The following is a 7317-nucleotide window of genomic DNA, read 5'->3' as shown; positions in this document are numbered from 1 at the left end:
CCAGGCTCCTCTGTCCATGGAATTCTCCAGGCAAGAATACTGGAGTGGGTTGCCATTTGCTTCCCCAGGGGATCTTTCCTGACACAGGGATGGAACCCAGGTCTCCTGCATTGCAGGCAGATTCTTTACCATCTGAGCCACCAGGGAAAAGGCCTTATCTTCAAATAAGTTCCCATTCTGAATTGCTGGGGGTTGGGGCTTCAGCAAATGAGATCTGTGGGAAGAGGGGGTGGAAGGCACCATTCAGCCCAGAACATCCAGAGAGTCAACAACAAAATCATTGCTGTTGGTATTGATGTAATTGACCAGGACCCATGAAGCACTTCATACAAGGCCTGGGTCTAAGTGCTTGATTTGTTCCTATAAAGTCCTTACGAAGCTGAGTGGGTCCTGTGAACCAGGCGTCACTATTGTCCCAACTTCACAGATATGAAAACCAAGGTTTCAGGAAGTCAGGTAAGTGCCAACTAGCAAACAGTAGAGCCAGGATTCAAACTCAGGAAGTCAGCTCCAGAGTCCACATTCTCAGCAGCTGTATTCTGTGCTTGTCTGCAAAGTCCTCAGAGGCTCACAGACAATGCAGGCAAGCAGTCTTCCCTGGCCCCTGGGAGCATGCTGTCCCTGACCTCTGCACCAGCAGCCTCCACAGTAGGGCCAGCTCAGACAACCTCGAGCTCAGGCCTGCTACCCACCTGTCTTCAGCCCAGAAGCCAGGCACCAGCCCCAGCACTCAGGAGCGTCTCCCACATGGAGCATCACAGAGCATGTCTGAGCCTAACAGCAGCCAACACTTACCGAGCCTTCGATACTGTTCTAGGCCCCAAGCTAAGCACATCGCCGGCATTATGTCATAAGGCCAATCCTTGCATTGGCCTACGATCTGAAGTCCAGTATTACACCCATGCTCTCCCTTCTCACAGCAAGATCTCCCAGACTGACCTCAGCTGAGCCTACCTAGGCTCACTTCTGGGCCACCATAACTGAGCATATTAACTAACTCACTCCCACATTCAAAAAATTATGTAACATACACACACTACTATGTATAAAATAGATAATCAACGAGGATCTGCAACGGGAACTCTACTCAATATTCTGTAATAAACTGTATGGGAAAAAAATCTGAAAAAGAATGAATATATGTATAACAATCACTTTGGTGTATACCTGAAACTAACACATTACAAATCAACTGTACTTCAATAAAATTAAAAATAATAAAATAGAATTATTAGTGCGTGTGTCGTAAGATCCAGGTGCTGTTTTGGGTGTCGGGTATGAGTGGGGAAAGCAATAGAAAGGATTCCAGCCTTTGTGAAGCTTATAATCTAGTAGGTGGACCGTTTAGATGGAGAGGCCCCCTGAGGAGGGGAACTGGTGTCTGAAGGAGCCAGAAGTGTGGGGGAAGGGCAGGCAAGGCAGAGAAGACAAGAAGGGTAATGACACTTTCAAGGGACAGAATGAGGAGCAGCTGGGCGGGAGTGGAGGTAGCAGGGAGACTGGAGGGGGATAATAGTGTTGAGATTCGCTCCTGAGTCACCCTTCACAGGGCTTCGCTAATGGCTCAGACAGTAAAGAATCTGCCTGCAATGTAGGAGACCTGGGTTCAGTCCCTGTGTTGGGAAGATCCCCTGGAGAAGGGAATGGCAACCCACTCCAGTGTTCTTGCCTGGAGAATCCCACGGACAGAGGAGCCTGGCGGGCGACAGTCCACGGGGTCACAAGAGTTGGACACGGCTGAGCGACCCACACACTACCTTTACATCATCATCGAGGGTGAGGCGACGGTTCTTCCCCGCGTCTGATCCAAGTTCTCCCGCTGCAGTGTAAATCTCCTTGCCTGGCTCTGCTCTCAGTAAAGCCCAAACTAAAACCGGAGAACACTCAGTGCTCCCTTTCTGACAAAGCACCATCCCACCCGAAACAAACAAGCAAGCAAAGCACAGGACCCTCCCCTCTCCCCCATACAGTTCCAGGTGCATTTAAAGGGATGGCAGGGGCTTGGGCTGGGAGCCTCTACCAGCTCGAGAATATCTCCTCTCTGATGTTTTCAGCTGCCTTCCTCCACAGGCTGTCAGAGTGTGACAGGGAACATTTCTTGCCAAAGGTTCCCTCGTGTTACTGCCTAAACACACTCATAAATCCTTGCCTGAACCAGAAGCAAAGCCCTGTGTTTAATATAAGAGAAGCAGAGAGGCTCATAGAGAACCCTCCACCAGCTCCATTCTATTTTCCTCTCCTTTTCTTCCCAGCTCCCAGCTGCAGAAGGTGGAAGAAACATTTCCAGGAGTCAGGATGCCTAGACTCTCATATCTACACTCCCAATTACCAGCTGTGTCACACAGTCAAGACAGATGAATCCACAAATGAGTGCAATGCATATTCGAGTCAATGACCATGGAAGACCATGGTTAAAGGAGACGGGGAAGTGCCATTCATGTATTCATTCTACAGCTATTTATTGAACCACATACTCTATGCCAAGTACTAGGCTAGGCACTTGAATCAGTTAGGGTCTGGTTAAGAAAACAGAAACCATCTTAGGTGTTTCATATGGTGCAAATTCAATGCAGGGGATTAGTTCCACAGGTGATGAAAGAGTTGAGAGGTCAGATTTGCACCATCCAAAAATTACCAGTGGCAGGAAGCCTCTAGAACCCCTAGGAATGGAAGAACAATGAGAGGAGATAGTTTTTATGAGATTTCGAAATCAGATTTTCCCTACAGAGAATTAGAGCCCATGGAAGAATCTGGAACTTCAGAAGGGCCACTGTCTGGCAGAAGATGTAATTGCTGCTAGAGATGCTGCTTCAGGCAGAGAAAATGGTGAGAAATGCCCCCCAGTTTCTCCCTTCGATTCTCCAGTCTCCTGCTGACGCCTAGCTGGGTCAAACTCAGCCAGAAGGTAGCTTCCCAGGAGCCTAGAAAACACAGACTACAGCAGTAAGCCATTCCCTTCCTCCAGTGATGAGAAGAGGAAAAGCAAGGGGTGGATTTGAAGGCAAACAGTTAAATAAGTGGCACAGTTCTCAGACTTTCACGGAGAAGGGACATTTGATGTGGGTTTTAGAACATGAGTAGGAGCTCTGCAAGCAGGAAAGAGAGAAAAAGAAGAGGGAAAAGCAAATTCAAAGACAGAGAATGTGGCTTATCCAGCTAAGAGCAAAATATCCTGCTTGGCTGCCAGGAAGGGTGTATGAGCAGAAGCAACGAGATATTGGGCACCATCCTGAAGGATCTTGAAGGCTGAGCTCAGGGGTTTGTATTTTACCCCGTAGGCAATGGGAACCCCATTGGCTCTCAGTCATGAGTAACTCATTAGTAAAGAGGAGGGACTACAGGTTGGGAAGAGAGGCAGTGAGGAGCCTCGACAATGGTCCAAGTGAGTGATGATGAAATCTGAACTAGGGCTGTTTCCATAGAGACTGAGGGAAGAGGAAGGATTTCAGAGAATCTTAGGTTGTGGAGCCACCAGGACATGGTGGTTGACTGGCTATGGAGGAGAGAGGTAGAGAGGAGAAAGAGAAACAAAATCTGATGTGTGGGTTGCTTCTGGGTCTCTCTCCCTGTCTTATCCTTTCTCTACGACCACCTGTGGCAGGACCTCAACTTATCTCCTAATATCCAATTTCTCTTTTTACTGTTGCATTAGAATCCCCAGTTTTTAGCTGGGCAAAAGGCCTCCCAGAATAAAGACTACATTTCCCAGCATCCCTTGCAGCCAGATATGGAGCTGTTACTGAGTTCTAACCAATGAGATCAGTGGAAGTGCCATGTGGTTTCTTTGGGGAGACTTCCTTAAAGGTAATGGGCATGTGTCCTTTGATGCCCTCTTTGCCTCCCTTCTTCATCCTGCTGTCTGGGCAGTAGGTATGATGGGTGGAGCTTTGGCCACTATTGTAGACCAGGGAGCTAGAAGGAGCCTGGGTCCCTGAGGAGCATATTGGGCACCAGTCTTGGATTGCCTACATCAGACCTGTAGGTGAAAGAGAAATAAACATCCTCTTGTTTAAGCCACTGTTATTTTGAGTTTGTCACAACCAAACTTGATCCTAAATGATACAATACTCCATCTCTCTCTAATTAAATTAAATATCTCATTTACTCCTCAACAATCCAATAATATAGATAATATTAATATACCCAGCTTATAGACGAGGAGACTGAGGCTTGATGAGGTTGAGTCACTTGTCCAAAGTCACGCAACAAGCAGGTGGTGCAGGTGAAATCTGTACCCTGCGAGGTTGACTCCAAATGCTCTGACTTCCCCAGAGGCCCCCTCTTTTACCCTCTCAGATGTTTTTCATCTTCCCTTCTGCTTCTCTCTGCCTGCCTGGCACATGCTCTAGCAATAATAATGGCCTCAATAATAAGTATAATAATAATAAGAGCACAGAGGTTTGTTCTTTTGTACAAATGAACAACTTTCCATTATTTCTGCCAACAAATTAGTCTTAATTGCACTGTGGCATCATTAGGTGGCATTTGGGAAAACATAGAAGGTCCCCAAAATGTCAAGAATATAATTTGTTCAACAAAACATCTGAAAGAGAACGAAATCAGTAGATGCTTATAGAAAAAAAGGAAAAAACAACAACCACTGGGCTGAATTTTATAATCTGTCCTTTTAACTCCTCTCTTTGTAAAAGACGAATTACACCTTGGTGGCTTCTGGGCTCTGCCTCACTGAACAGTTGCTGAGCTCCTGGTGACACTTCCAGCTGAAATGCTCCCTGCTGTCAGCTGGAGGGAGGGGATTATTTCACTGAGAGGGGAAAAAACAGGGTTATTTGGGTTATTTCTCTGCTTCTACTCTTGCCCCTCAACAGTCTAATCAGCAGAGAGAAGCCAGATGAGGCATTAAATGCCCGTGTCAGATCATGTGATTCCTCTGCTCAAAAACTGTCAGTGGCTTCCCATCCTACTTAGAATAAAAAAGCAAGTCTTCATCAAGGTCCACCAGAACCCGCATAACTGGTCCTTGCCCATCTCTCCAGCCTCACTGCCAAATCTCTACCTTCACTTATGATGTTGCCGCCACAATACACCAAGATGCTCCTGCCTCAGGGCCCTTGCTCTTTCTGCTCCTGCATCAGCACACTCTTCCGTCCAGATACCCATGTGGCCTCATTCAGCGCTCTATTAAGAACTATCTCCTCAAAAAGGCTGTCGCTGCCCACCACAAAGAGCATCCCTTGCCTTCTTGATTGAATGGATCACTACCTGCCACTATAATATGAATGCATGTGTATTTTTTTTATTGCCTTCTCCCCAAGTAGAATGTAAGTTCCGTGACACAGGGACTGTATCTGGTTTGTTCAATGTTTACCTCCATACCTGGAACAATGCATGACACATGGTAGATTCTCAATTAATATTTGTTGCAGGAAGGGAAGGAGAGAAAGAGAAGGAAGGAAAGAAAGAAGGAAGCAAGGAAGGGGAAGCTGAGAGGGAGGAAGGGACGCAGGGATACAGAGATGCTGGGAGGGAGAGAGGGGAAGGCTGGCCAGTACTTGCAGAGAAAGGCATCAGAGAAGATGGGAATAAATTACATTAGAGAATGAAACAAAATGAAATTCATTAAGAGGGATTGAGTTAGACACAGAAAGCATTTTTTTAACAGCGTGAGTTGTAGGGCCCTGAAGCTAGATGGGGTGATGGGTTCGGAAGAGAATTGCAATTAGGATGCTGTTTCTCGGAGCGAGGGTCAGAGTGAGAGAGGCCATCTGGTTGTGCCCAGCAGCGTAGGGAGGGCCCAGCCAGAGCTGTATTCTCCTCCCCCTTCTTCCTGCCTTTCTGTGGGAGCGATTGGAACAGAAGGGATTTGGGAGCTTTGGAAGGGAGGGGAAAGAGGAGAGGTAGTTCTTTTCTCTTAACCTCCCTACAAAGTTACAGAAGTCTCAAGTGTGAATCATCCCTCTTTACAATCAAGCAGTTATTTAAAATGGGAAAAGGAAAAGAGACACTGAGAAAGAGAGAAAGCGGGAGATTATGGCCCGCCAGCTCTCTCCCAAATTCCCAGCAATCAGCCTTTGAGCTGTGTCTAATCTCACGATGAGCTGCTTTCCTGATTGAGGGAACTAATTGCGGGGCTGACACAGCTTCCCAGGAAAGTACTTGTAGATGAAAATGCCAAAAGCTACCACCACCAACAAAAACACATCCATGCACACTCAAGATGGCACAGGACCTGAAAGAGGCATGGAGACCTCGCCTCCGCCAGCAAAGGAAGGGGGTGCTCTGGGGCCAGTCAAACCGCCAGGAAATCCCGGGAGGGACATTGCTGGAGGAGAGAAACAGCAAGTCCACAGAAGTGGCGGGACAAGTAGCCAACAAACCTAAGAAGAAAGGTTCAACCTCACTAGTGGCCAAAGAAATGCCAATTTCAACAACCATTTTTATGACTCATATTAGAAAAGGTTTTGCGGAGGGGGGAGGGGAGAAATGCTCACATTAGCTTGGGTCTGTAGGCAAAGAGAGACAAGACTGTGGGCAGATTTCTTTGCTGTGGGGGGTTCATCATCAAAGCACCTAAGTGGAACGGGTCACAAAGGAATATCTTTTTGGCTATTGTGGGCCCAGAGCCCACTGGAAACAGAAAGAAATAGCTCAGCCTACTTTGGAACGTGGTTAAGCTTCAGCCACCTGCTTTCTGGTTGTTTGTGCCCACCTGAATGGCACCTAGAGACAGGACTCGATGGACACCCCACCCAACAAGGAGCCCCACCCTGGACTCCAATACCCAGGTCTCCTGTATTGCAGGCAGACCCTTTACCTCTGAGCCACCAGGGAAACCCAGGTCTAGCTAAGGTCTAGCTATTTCCCCAATCCCAAATCTAATCCACTGTGGCTGAAATGCCCAGTTTCATTTCACTCAGCCAGGCATTAGAATCAGAGCAACATAGGCAAGAAAGAATGTGTTCTGGAGATGGTTTCCAGGGTAAGCACCTTGCAGACTCATAGCCTGCCTGACAAAATAATAATAATCAGTTCTGGTAGAGATGTGGTAAGATGCACTTTCCTGTGTACTGCTGGTGAGGATGGAAATTGATGTGATCTTTCTGGCAGCCAATTTGACCAAAACCTTCAAAATATTCATTCCTTTTGCCCTTCTGGGAATCAGTAGTGGGAAGAAATGCTCCAACTACCTCCACCATAAACATCATCCACGGCCTGATCACTTTAGGACTCCACACTACCTCCCAAATAAGGAGAAGCCCCCATCTGATTGATCAGAGTTGGGGGGGTGGTGGTTGATCAGTCCCAGGTCCTTTAGGAGATGAGGTCTTTGTGCACTAAAGGCAGCACCCCTGTGGT

This window comes from Odocoileus virginianus, chromosome 5, assembly GCF_023699985.2.
Source record: "Odocoileus virginianus isolate 20LAN1187 ecotype Illinois chromosome 5, Ovbor_1.2, whole genome shotgun sequence".
NCBI classification, from domain to species: domain Eukaryota; kingdom Metazoa; phylum Chordata; class Mammalia; order Artiodactyla; family Cervidae; genus Odocoileus; species Odocoileus virginianus.
This window is presented reverse-complemented; position numbering follows the sequence as displayed.